The sequence below is a fragment of the Manis pentadactyla genome, chromosome 14 (assembly GCF_030020395.1).
Source record: "Manis pentadactyla isolate mManPen7 chromosome 14, mManPen7.hap1, whole genome shotgun sequence".
Lineage (NCBI taxonomy): Eukaryota > Metazoa > Chordata > Mammalia > Pholidota > Manidae > Manis > Manis pentadactyla.
The window spans coordinates 49,379,067-49,392,107 of NC_080032.1; positions in this window are offsets into that span (position 1 = coordinate 49,379,067).

Here is a 13,041-nt window from a genome sequence, read left to right on the forward strand (position 1 = left end):
ATTTTGCTATTGCAATACTATTTCTGTTTTCCACAAATTGGATAAAATGCATTGGTAAGACAAGCAACATCACTCTTTAAACAAAGAAATAGTGGGTAAAAGAACTGGTAAGTGATTATTAGGAAAGTCAGATCTACTTCAGTCAAGGACATCACAATATATATAAATCACATAAGATTGCCAACGTGACTACAAGACCACTGGACAAGTCTTTGGGGAAAATGCTAAGAGAGTGGCTCTGTAAATGCTTGTTACACCTTGGAAGTTCCTAATAATGTGGGGGTAAAAAATGGGTGCATAAACAGGCATAATGGTTTATTCTCATAATGTTCCAAATTCTAAAAAATGTATGTTTTTTGACTGGCATGAGTTGTCTCTATGATACAAACAAATTACCTGTTTTTCTAGCTTAAAAATTTGGAAGAGCTTTTCTGTAGATTAAGAGTATGCACTGAAAAAAAGGTTATATTATTTTCCAGGAACCATAATCATCAGAAGCGTTTGGAGGAGAGAGGAGATTTGTGTAGATTAGTACTGTAGATCTCAGTAACTCTGAGAGTTTTAGTTCCTCCTTAACAGAAAATGTTGAATTTTTCTTCTCCAGTGAGAAGGTGTGGACTAGAGACAATGAATCTTATTCAGGGCTTTGAATTAAACTTCTGAAACGGCTTTATAATCCAGTGAGTGTCTGGGAAGTCCCTTTTCCATTCCCTCTCAATGCGTATAATAATGTCATTATTTTGAATAATGTTTTTTCTTTAACTTGTTTACTTTATTTCCGGTCTTAGAGAGGCACTGTGGGCTTCCTATGGACCTTTAAGCCTCTAGCCAGGCAGAACTTCCCTGATGCCAGCTGTGTCCAGGCGAGAGGAGATACCGCAGAAAGGCCCTCCACTCTTGTTATTCAGAGAGCAGCAGGAGGCATCATCTGGGGACGTCCTAGAGAATCAGAATATGGGTTCCACCCCATCCTACTGAGTCAGACTGCATTTCAACAAGACCCCAAGTGATGCAAGCACAAAGTAAAGTTTAAGTAGCATTGCCTGAGAGCTCATCTACTCTTCCCTTCCAGGGATTTTCTCCCTGGCTATTCTTGAATTTAGAAAGAGGTGTAGCATCTCTGTGAACAGTGGCCCATTTTCAGATAGACATGAAGTAGAAGTAGTATTTTTCACTTATATTAATCTACTCTCTATGTATATGACCTTCTTCATTGTCTGAAGACATCCATTCAGGAAAGGGAGATTCGTTTTGTCACAGCCGGATTGTGAAGAAATAGGGAATGGAAGACCTAATGTTCAGCCTATAACATCCAAAATTATTTTTTAATTCTGCAAAAGATAAGGTATTGAAAACCAAGCTTTGTTAAGAGAAACAGATTTTCTACCATCCCTGTCTTTCCCCCTTTTATCATATCACAACGTAGGTGGATGCAGATCATAGCTTTTTTCCCATAAATTAGAGAAGATACGTATTCCCTGTTACAGAAGTCATCCATTTTTTTGCATTGGTTTAATTTGGAAATAATTGTATGGCTGTTCCTTGGCTTTTCCTTGTCTTTCATTATCTTGACAGTTTTGAAGAGAAGTGGGTAGTTAGTTTGTGGAAGTTCCTCAATTTGAGTTAGTTACCTAATGTTTTCTTGTGATTAGACTAAATTTATAGGTTTGGGGGAAGAATATCAGAGTGGTGATGTTAAGCCATGGATGTTTATCTTTAATGTATAAGGATAAGCTGTGGGGGAAATAAAAAGCCAGAAGACTGCTCCTTTCGGTCACAAGAGATGGTAGTGAGAGAAGGGAGACAGAAGTAGGGCGAATACGTAAGATCAGGGTGAGTTTTTAGTATCTCCTGAACATACACCTTTTGGGGGTAATCTTTGGGGAAGCGAAGCTTTGTATGTAGATAAGTAAAGGATGACCAGAAGCCAATGGGTTGGTGGCTCACTTTTCCCAAATGGAGGATTTAAGCAGTGATGTGCTGGTCAAAGTTTAACAAGTGGCCTAGGGGAGGTGGATGTGAGGAAGGGTGGAGCCCTGATATGTAATGTTTGCTTATTTCCACGGTGTAAATACTCTACTTTGGCTGATTTAAAGCTATCAGCATGACATCACAGAGCCCAGGTGGGAAGAGTATTTCTACTATTATATAGTATTTCTATCACGCAACTATACTAAACATAGGCAATAGCAAAATATAGTAGAATAAATAGGAAGTGATGATTTTGAATATTATCTTTGCTTTTAATATAGTTTGTCTAAATGCATGTTTAAATAATGGCTGTATTTAACAACTGGAGCACAAAATTCCTGAAAAATAACTATTTGTGCAAAACTTAAAACTCCCTCCAGAACTCCATCACTTCTAGGGGATGATGAGCATTTGGCTCAGAACTACATCCCACGTGGCTCAGAAGCAATGGTACCAAGGGAGCAGCAGAAAGCTCATAGGTCTATAGGACTCAGAAAGCATTCCTGTCTCTTCACAGCCTTTGTAGGGTGAGTGAGTCTCTGCAGGGTCTCACTTCCCCAGCAAGACTGTTGGTGAGTGGCAGAGGTCTAGGAGCTGGGCAAGAGGCCGTCGGCAATGGTACTTTCACATTGGGGAAAATGTTCAGGGCTATGGCAGCAGTAGTGAGGGCCAGCACGGCATGCCAAAAGATCAGATCAGTCACATTTTAGTGGCCCCAATTCCAAGGAAAAGGCAAACCCAGCCCACCCTTCTATAGGGAGGATCACTGAGCGTGAAGGTGGGCATGATCCAAGGGCATCTCCAGGATACAGTCAGATCCTCCTTATATACTAGATGCTGTCTTGGGAAACAGGAGGAAGAGGGTGGTAGAGAATCTGAAAGACATCTACAACAACATTACTCAAAATGTGGTCCATAGGCCAGTGCAGGTCCACGAATGATTTACTTGTCTGAGGTGAGATAAATACAGGTGAGAGTTTATGTTTAGAAGATTCTATCATAAACTGCCATTGCCATGACATCGTGGCATGTGATCAGTGGGCATGTCTTGCTGAACAAGATATAGCCCAGTTCAGGTGTGCTGGACCTGCACGGCAAGTTGCTTAGGGAACAAGCTGCATACTAGTCACGCACAGGAAGACCATGTATTTGAACCATGATCAGTTAAAAAGATCAATCAATTTGAGAAGCAGCAATCTAAAAGACTTTTGAAACCATCACCTTTTAATGGGAATAAAATTCTGAGTCTGACTCAAAGGTTGTCAAAGTGTGTTCTTTGAACCAACGTATCACACAGACTGGGAGCTCCTCAGAAATGCAAAATTTGGGTTTCCACAAGATGTACAGAGTCAGAAGCCCTAGAAGTGGGCCCAGCAATCTGTGTTTTAACATACCCTCTAGGTGATTCGGCTGAGTGTTTGAGTTTAAGAACGACTGGGTAGAATGTTTAAAGTGAAAGAATTATATTCAAGCTGGAAGAAAATGAAACACAATTAATTAAGTGCAAATTATCCCTGCTAGAAGATCAGGCCAGGTAGAGAAAAAGAAAACTAAACTTCCTTTGCACATATGAGTGATATGCAGGTGAGTGCGGCCAAGGTGCTGAGCTGAGTACTTATAGTGGGGATCACTTTGATTGTCCTCTACAAGCTTACCTGGAGAGCTGTGGTTTCCTATTGCCAAGCATACTACATTTCCAGCCCACTTCATTCTGTTTTTCCCAAAACAACGTCCCAGGAACAGGAAGAGGGTGTCTCTAGTTTTACTCCCACCATGATTGCTGGGTTTCTGGCTTTCCTCACATTCTGTGTGACTACTCTGATTAGGAGGCCCCTCTCAGCTACTTTGTGTCATCGGTTCCTTTGGCTTTCTGCTGACTATTTCCAGAATCCCTAGTACAGTATCACCCCAATTCTTTTGTCCCTTCCCAGGCAAGGTTGAGATGGTTTCTGCTTAGAATCTGGCCAACTTGGATGTCACAGCAAAGAGTGCTCTCTGCTCTCCTTCAGTACAGCATTTTCTTTCTAGGTAATGCTGACATTGCCATCCTGCAGAAAGTATTTTGAGAAACAGGGTTTAGAGCAGTGATTTTTCTGCTCTCGCCATGTCTTCTCCCCAGGTGTTGAAAACAGGTGAGAGAGTGTACTTGTGAGGTGTTCAGCTGTCCTGGAGTGACTGGGATCATGCTGACCAATCCTGGACAAACCCAGGTGTGGTCACCCCAGCAGTCCCCAGCCACTTGGAACAGCCCTCATCCCATTTGTCCTGCCCTCCTTCCCCGCCTGACCTTTGTGCTTTGCTCTAGACTTTTTCTTAAGATAAACATCTTCCCCTGAGGCTCCTCATTCTCCTGCACACAGTGCCCTCCTTTGGCAGTTGTGTCTCCACCAGTCCTAAGATACAGAGCCATACCTGCAGCCAGGTGGGCAGTCAGCCCAGTCTCGGGAAGAGTGGTCTTTTTAACTTTGTTGGAAAGTTCCATTTAATGTTTCCCCACATGCAGTCAGGACTAAGAGGCCTCTCTGAGGTCAGCTGAGCCCATATGTGAAAATTCAGTCGTGTGCTTTCATATTAACATTCTCATCCCTCCTGGTCTCTGCAGACAAGCAGGTTCCCCAGTGCCTGGGAGCTTTGCCTCGTAGGTGACGATATGGATGTTACCTGGAATAAGGAAAAACCAAAACATTCAGAGTTGAGGCTTGGTCAGTACAATGTGTTTTCCAGTACAGCTGATCCTTGAGCAACTTGGGGGTTAGGGGTGACAGCCACCCCCCCAACACACACACACTCAAAAATCTGCACAAAACTAAACTACTAATAGCCTACTGTTAACTGGAATTGTATGCTATGGGAATTACATACTGTATTCTTACAATAAAGTAAGGTAGAGAAAATTTTTTTAAATTGTTGCAAATCTTCAAAAATTTTTCCAATGTATTTATTGAAAAAATAATCCACATATAACTGTACCCATGCAGTTCAAACCCATGCTGTTCACAGGCCAACTGTATTTCCAATCTTCCTTTCTACACTGACGCCATACATTTTTCCAGGCACAACATCATGCCTCATCATCCTAGAAATACAGCTCTGATAATGTCTATCCATGGCTAAAAAGCTTCATTACCATTGAATTTACAGCAGAATCATTTTCAAACTCCCCTTATTAATACAAAGTAATAGTTCTCAAAATTTAACTGTACATCAGAATGACTAGAGAGACTGCCAGCCTTGGCCCTGGGTCTCAGATTCAGCAGACCTGGCGGGAGGCCCAGGGACTTGATTTCTAATGATGCTGATACTAATCCTGTGGGTCCAAGGACCACAGTCTGAGAACTGCCAGCCCAGTGGGACCATTCCAGCTGGCTATGGGCCACAGCCCTAGCAACCAGCTCCCAACCATGTTCCCCAAGACAACCCCCTCCTCTCTGCTTCTATCCTATGCTTTCCCACTCTGCCTTTGCTTCATTTCATTCATATATCCGCTCTCTCACCGCCTTACTCTGCTCGGCCTGTAAGAAAATACTGTCAGCTGGGTGGTTTCAATAACAAATACTTATTCCTCACAGTTCTGGAGGCTGAACAGTCCAGGATCGCGGTGCCAGTAGACCAGGGCTCATGGTGAGGGCTCTCTTCTCGGCTTGCTGACAGCTGGTTTCTCACTGTGTCCCCAGTGAAGAGAGGGGAAGCTGTCTCTTCTTGCAAGGGCACCACTCCATCACAAAGCTCCACCCATATGACTTCACCCGAGCCTTCATCTAAGCCTCCTAAAGGCCCACTTCCAAATCCCACCACACTGGGGGTGAGGCCTCAACACACAGATTTGTGGGGACACAGTCATTCAGTGCAGAACACTCATGGCTTCAGTCATTCAATCAATGGTTCATTATTTCATCAAACTTTTGTTCCCAGCTTTATTGAGGTATAATTGACAGATAAAAATTATAACTATGTAAGGTTTAAAATGTGTGTTTTTGGATATACTTCATTACACATTTTTAAAGACCAACATGAGCCCTGTCAAGTGCCCTCATGAAGTTTACAGTGTAAGGAAGGAGAGAAAAAAAAGGGGTACCCTTTTCATCAAAGAGTGCTCCATGGTTTCCAGAGCTTCCACATGCAAGCTCCCCATTCAATCTTCTCTAGAGCCCTGGAAGACCAAGAGGGCAGTGATTATTGCACACATTTTACAGATGAAGACGCTCAAGGCCAGGGAGAAGTGGTTTGTCTAAGGTAATGCCAGCCCAGGTCTTCCCAGTCCCAAGTCTGTGTTTCTCCCACCCAGTCTTGATTCATTGTATCCCCTCTCTCCTTGACATCCAAATTGCACTCCTTTAAAGCCCAATCCAACACTACCTCTTCCATGAAGCCTTCCCTGATAACCCTTGTTAAAATAATTTTTCTTATCAACCAAGATAGACCTTTATTTTCTCTCTACTGTCATTTAAGAAGTATATAATCTCCCTTTCTAGACCCCAGTCTCCTTGAGAATATGGTCAATCCTTCCCTCTCCTTTTTGTCACCCACAGCACTCAGTTCTTAACTTATAGTAGATGCTCCTTAAGGCACTGAGAAATGAAAAAAGGAACGAAGGATGGGAGATGAAAATTCCACCCATTTTTTTCTCAGTCAGTGGTTATATTCTTAAGATAATCAATAAAGAATATAGTTGAAGATAAAAGCAGAGTTGAGTGCTATCTCTTTATTTCCTATCTCCATAAAACAGGGGTGGGGAGGATGAGCATTAATTGATTGCTGGGTGCCAAGTGTTTTATGATGACATTTTGCCTTCATAATCTAATTAATACTAGGCTCCCATTTTGGAGACACCAAAGCCCAGAATTATTTAGAAGTCTGCCCAAATCCAGATATGAGAGGCACTTTAGAGAAGAGATCAAACCCAGCTGCATTCAACCTCATGTGGCAATATGAACACATGAATTCACTTCCAATTATACTATGACAATAAGAAATTGTCTATCATTTAACTACATAAGAAATTAATTTGTTGTATAGTAATAATCTTGAGACCATCTTTTAGTAACATGACCCCTCACCTTACTATAGACTTGTCATTGATTCACAACTTGCTAGTTGAGTCCTTTGATCCATTATTCTAAAAGGGGAAAGGAATTTCACTATTACCATACTCATGTTCTTCATGTAACCAGTCATCACTAGTTGTGAAATGCTAGTCTGTAACTTTGACAGTCAATCTGTCTTAACAAGTGGTATTGTGTTCTAACAGAAATTGTCCACTAGAAAAGACAGTGTGAATGCTTTGGGGTAAATCCTGGAACAAAGTGGGGGTGGGAGTGAAAAAAATCCAGAGATGCCTACATGAATAACCCCAATAGGAATAACTAGCAAAAATGCAAAACTCAAACATTAAAGCAATTTGTTAGACACTTATCATATTACAGAGCTGAGAATTATTAGGGAGTTTAACCAAATGAATTGCCAGTGAATGTTGTAGGGCCTTGACAGAGGCAGAGAGGAGACAGACAGCCTTAAGGAAATGGCTAACTCACCAAGGAGCGTTTACGTACAGGTTTCACAGCTGAAGTCTTACAAAAGCAGAGAACTGCAACATCCTGAAAATGAAATAAATATATCAAATGTTCTCACAAATGTACAAAATACCAATTAATATTCTTTTGTCTTACAGGTACTACAATATTCTATCTGATAAACACCTGCCAGTTTAATCGATGGGGTTTACTACAAGGTCTTATCATTTCATTAGCTATTAAGACAGCTGAAAATCAATCTTGGCATCCTAACTTTTTTTTTCTTTTTTTTTTTTCTTTACAATTTCAATGAAACTGTTTCAAGTAATAAGGAAATTCTACCAAAATCTTCCAAACCTTTGGATCTGCCAGGTGGAAAAAAAGTTTCAAAGCACATTATCAGGCCTCCTGTGGTGTTCAATTCAGAAAAATCAAGTCACAACAAATGTCCTATTTCTTGAACAACTTTCTATTGTTACTCAGCCTGTCAGATCAGGGAGCTGGTAAAATCATGCATCTGGAGAAGGGTGAAAATTGGGGAAGTAGGTACATTTTCTCTAATTCAATGCTGATGATGTTAATGTATACTGGCTTCAATGGACAGTTTCAATCACTCATGTGCATGTCCTCAGATGTGACACAGGCAGGGACACTGATCTCCTTGAAAATAAAAAATATAGCAGACATTTGATTTTTGTCACTGCTTCTTGGAAAGAGTTCAAAGGTGCCACCTTAACCAGTGGTGGATAGGTTCCCAGAAATCTCTGCATTTAGGAATTCATAAACACAAAGTAAGATCTATATACAGCAATGAAGTCTGTTGGTAATGAGTATGTCTAGCTAAGGACCCTCTGGAGAGAGCTGTCTCTCTGGTCATTAAGGGGCTTTACAACAGTGAGATTTCTTTGTAAAATAAAGTAACAATAACAATACTAGATCATGCTTACATATTTAAGTTCCAGACATTGTTCTAAATACATTTTAAGCATATTTTATCCTTACAGTAACCCTAGAGGTAGGTACTATAATCATCCTCATTTACCAGGTAAACTTGAACACAAGTTCAACAACTTCCCAAGGTCATACACAGGTAGTCTGGCTCCAAAACCTGAACTCTTACCCAGTAAACACTATTGCTTTTTTATATATAGATAATGGTCTATTTTTTTCAAGAAAGGAAACACATTATTAAAAATTTGTGAAAGTGAGAAAGGAAAAAAAGAAATGGAAGAATAGTACTATTAACCTCACATAATTTTTATTATTAGCCTTTGGGGATATTTGCTTTCAAACATATTTATATGTGTATTTTTCAACTGGTTGTATTTCTGTGAATTTTTTTCTTATCACATTATATCAGAAGTATTTCTCATGCTGCAAAAAGTGTTCATGAGGCTCATTTTTATTTTATTTTATTTTATTTTTGAGAGGGCATATCTTATATTTATTGATAAAATGGTTGTTAACAACAATAAAATTCCGTATGATGCTCATTTTTAATACCCACACAGTATTACATAGACTGCATATACTGTACTTATTTGAAAGTCTCCAGGTGTTAGCTATTTAGGCTGCTTCCAACTGCCCAGAGCTGATTCAAGTACAGACCCTGAAGCCAGACAGCCTGCTTCAAATCCTTGCTCCCTTAATCAATAGCTACAGAATCTTGTGTAAGTTGCTTGACTTCTCAATATTTCAGTTTTCTCCTATATAAAATGAGAATATTAATAGTAACTATTTCTACTTCCTTGGGTTTTTGTGACAGTGAACTGCATTAATTGAGGTAAAGAACTTAAAACATTGTCTGCACATAATTATTACTATCATAAATAAGTTAATGTGAACATCTTCATACAGAAAACAATTCACCTTAAAAAATGATTTCCTTAATGGATATTGCTGGATATAAAATTACTGGGTCAAAAGATACAAACCTTTTTTGTTCTAATACCTGATTTATGTTGCCAGGTATTTCCAAAATGTGTTATATAGATTTTATATGCCACCAGTTGTGTGAGAAGAAACCATTTTCAATGTACCCTTCTGACTTTGAGTATTAATATTAAATTTTCTATTGCTTTGTCTTCTAGTTCATCAATCTGTTCTTCAGCTGTTTCTAATTTGCTCTTAAACCCATCTTTTGGGTTTTTAATTTGTCAGTTTATCTTTTACTTCTGGAATTCCCATTTGACTTTTATCATAGTTCCTATTAATATGCTGAAAGTCTCTATCTTCTTACCTAATTTATTAATCATAGATTTTTGAAGTCTGTTACTCCTATTTCTAGATCTTCTATAGCTCTGTTCTTGGTCATTTTATCTTGTCGGCTGCTATGCCTGGTAGTTTTATTGCTAGACATTGTGAATGAAAAATTGTACAGATAATTTGATCCTCTGGATCACATCTTTGTCAAGCGAAGTTTTTACTTTAGCTTCTGACAGGTAGCTATGTAAGTGAGATCTCTCTTGGATGCCTGGCTATCTGGGTTCTTGGTCTTTTAGGCTCTTTCTGCCTCCAGGCTCTCTGATGCCTTGAAACAAATATTTGCCAGATTTTATCCAGTTTTCTACTTGCCCTCAGATGATGAGTTGATCTGAATGAAAATACTCTGTAATAACTGGGAATATAAATCCTTGGTATTAATTTAAAAATAATTGATGAAACATAAATATAACTTATTTTTGTTTTAGTGTATATTCATTAGTAGGACTGAATGTTTTATGTGTTTGCACATGTGTTACATTTCATCTTTTACAAAATGTGAGTTTAGTCTTCTTCATATATTGGTTAAATGTGGTTATATTCTTATGTCATGTATTAGCCCTCAGTTGTATTATTATGAGTCTGTATAACTTCTGTGTAACAGTCATATTAACCCTTTCTGCTATGTTTAAATAGTTGTACTTAACCCACTTTGTTTTATTGTTGTTTTTGATATAATCAAATCTATTTTATCTTTCACTTTGCAATTAGTTACAGCTGTCTAAGCATACAAACAAAAGTCCCTTTAGACTTCCTATGGTTTAAGTTTTGCTAATTTATTATATATGTATGATGAATGTATAAATTTGTTTTCTAAACTGTTAATCAGCCCATGTATTGCAAAATGTTTTCCCTCTCCATTGATTTGTGTCCTGACACTATCAAATATTTAATTATTATATAAAATATGATTTATTTTGATGACATATTTTGCCTCATTCATCTATTTTGGTGGCAGTATCACATGATTTTAATTATTGTAACTTTACATTTTAATTTTTGATAAGACTTGTTTCTCCTCATTACTCTTCTTTCTCAAAATCATTTTTGCATATTGCCTACTTTCTTTTCTAGATTTACATCAAAATCAAATTCCTCATTACCTCAAAATGTTAAAAAAAGAGATTGTTATTTGATTTCCCCTTAAATCTATACTTTGCAAAGAATTAACAACTTTAAAATGTTATCTTTAAACCAGACATAAATATTTTGCTAACTTAATCTTTATAGCGCTCCAAAACTTTTGGATAGGTAACATATTTCTAGTTTAAAATCAATCATAGCACTTTACATATTTCATCACTTTTGTATAATGAACTCTTTTAGAGGTTTATATTGGAGCTAATGCTTATATTTAGAAATACCACTGATTTATGTTAATATTTACATCCACTAACGTTTAATACTAATGCATACTTTCATTTACTTCTTTAGGTTCTCAATCTAGAAAAATATTTTTCTAATACTTAATGATAATGTATAATGTATTTTTTTCTCTCTTTAGAGGTCTTCTTTCTTTAATATGTTTTATTCCACTTATCATGGCTTTTAAAATAACATTTAATATTATTATGGCAAAACCATTACACTAACTTCTGATCCCACCCCTGTTTTTAAACACAAACATTTATAGTATTTTATGTTAATTTAGTATTGACTGTTAGTTTAAGATATTTATTATGCTGAGGAAATGGCTTATTTTTCCTTTTTACCATTTTAACAGGTATTAAATTTTATGTAATGCTTAAAAATCTATTAAATAATCATTTATTTCTTTTTATTTAACCTACCAATATGAAGTATTTCATTGGTATAGTTTCTAATCTTATAAACTTTTGCACTGGTTGGATACACATTATTTTCATTGTTTTGCTATGGTCAGTTCTGTTGCATTTAAAAACCAGCATATATAAATTATTTTTTGTTTAAAGTCATTTAATGCACAATTTTCCAGTACCATTATTCCTTCACTAATATTGCATTATTAATGGTTATATAATAGTACCTTTTGTCTTATTTACTGTTTTTTGACAAAAATTCTGCCTTGATATTCATATTGCTATATCTAATTTAGATGTGACATGTTAGGCTGGAAAGTCTCTGCCCTTTTAAAAAGTACTTCAATGTATTTTTTTCTTTAAGTATGACTCTTTTAAGTACCACCAAATCATAAGACTTTAATTTTAATTTAGTGTAAGATGTTTCCATTTGAGTAGGGAAATTTAAACCATTTATGTTTATCACAGTTTTTAAGCTTGATTGAACTTATACTTTATTCTTCCAGTGATTCCTTATTGTTTCCATTCTACTTTGTCTTTTGCATAGAGTAAGTTTTGTTTAATTTTATCTTCTACACTAATTCATAAAATGATATTGTTTCCAGTTCAACTAGTACCTATATTAAATTGTTCATGACTATCCTGAAATGCATTAACTAATGATTTAAAAACAAAGCAATAGCTTCTAATGCTTTTGTTTTCTCCATCTCTTCTTTCTACATTGTAATCATTAGTTACAGACTTCATTAAAAAATTATAAACCTCCTTTTCATGGTTATTTAAAAAAAACATTGTTCCCTTAGTTTAAAAAAAAAAGCTAGTTTATAAGCATCAAATTTCCTTCACTTCAGTTTTCACTAAACTTTATTCATTTATTACTTTACTTTCAATGGTTAATTAGCACTAATCTTTTTTCTTGAAATTTCCTATTCTTCAGTTTTCATATTATCTTACCTCTTAGTGATCTATCTGGAAGATAATCTTTTCTACAATTTTTGCAGAAAATACTCCTAGCTGTTATATTTTCTGACAACTTCAGATTTTAAGATGTTCTTCTGTTGCTTCTACACATAAGCCAATTATTGGGTAGGAAAAAAAAACCTTGCAGAATCAAAATTGTTTCTCTTAAAATTATATAAACATTTACCTGTTGTCTTAAAAAAATTATTGTTCCATAGAAGAAATATGAGAGCAATCTACAAAAGCATATATCTCTTTTCTTAGATACTTGCAGGAGTTTTGTTTGTCCTAGAAACTTAAAAATTTACCAGTCTATGGTAATAAATAAACCCCATTTGTCTCTGTTCCTTGATTTTGTACAAAAGAAACCTTAATATGTCAGTGCAGTTTTTATATATAGAAAGTTTTCTTCTATTATAACTTTGACGTTTACTTCTAATCCATCAGTTCCATTTTAGGGGAACACCCATTATTTTATGAATAAATTGAAGAAATGTTTACCTAATACTAACAGTATATACTATGTGAAGTTCCCTGTTAGGGGTAGGGTTATAATAGTA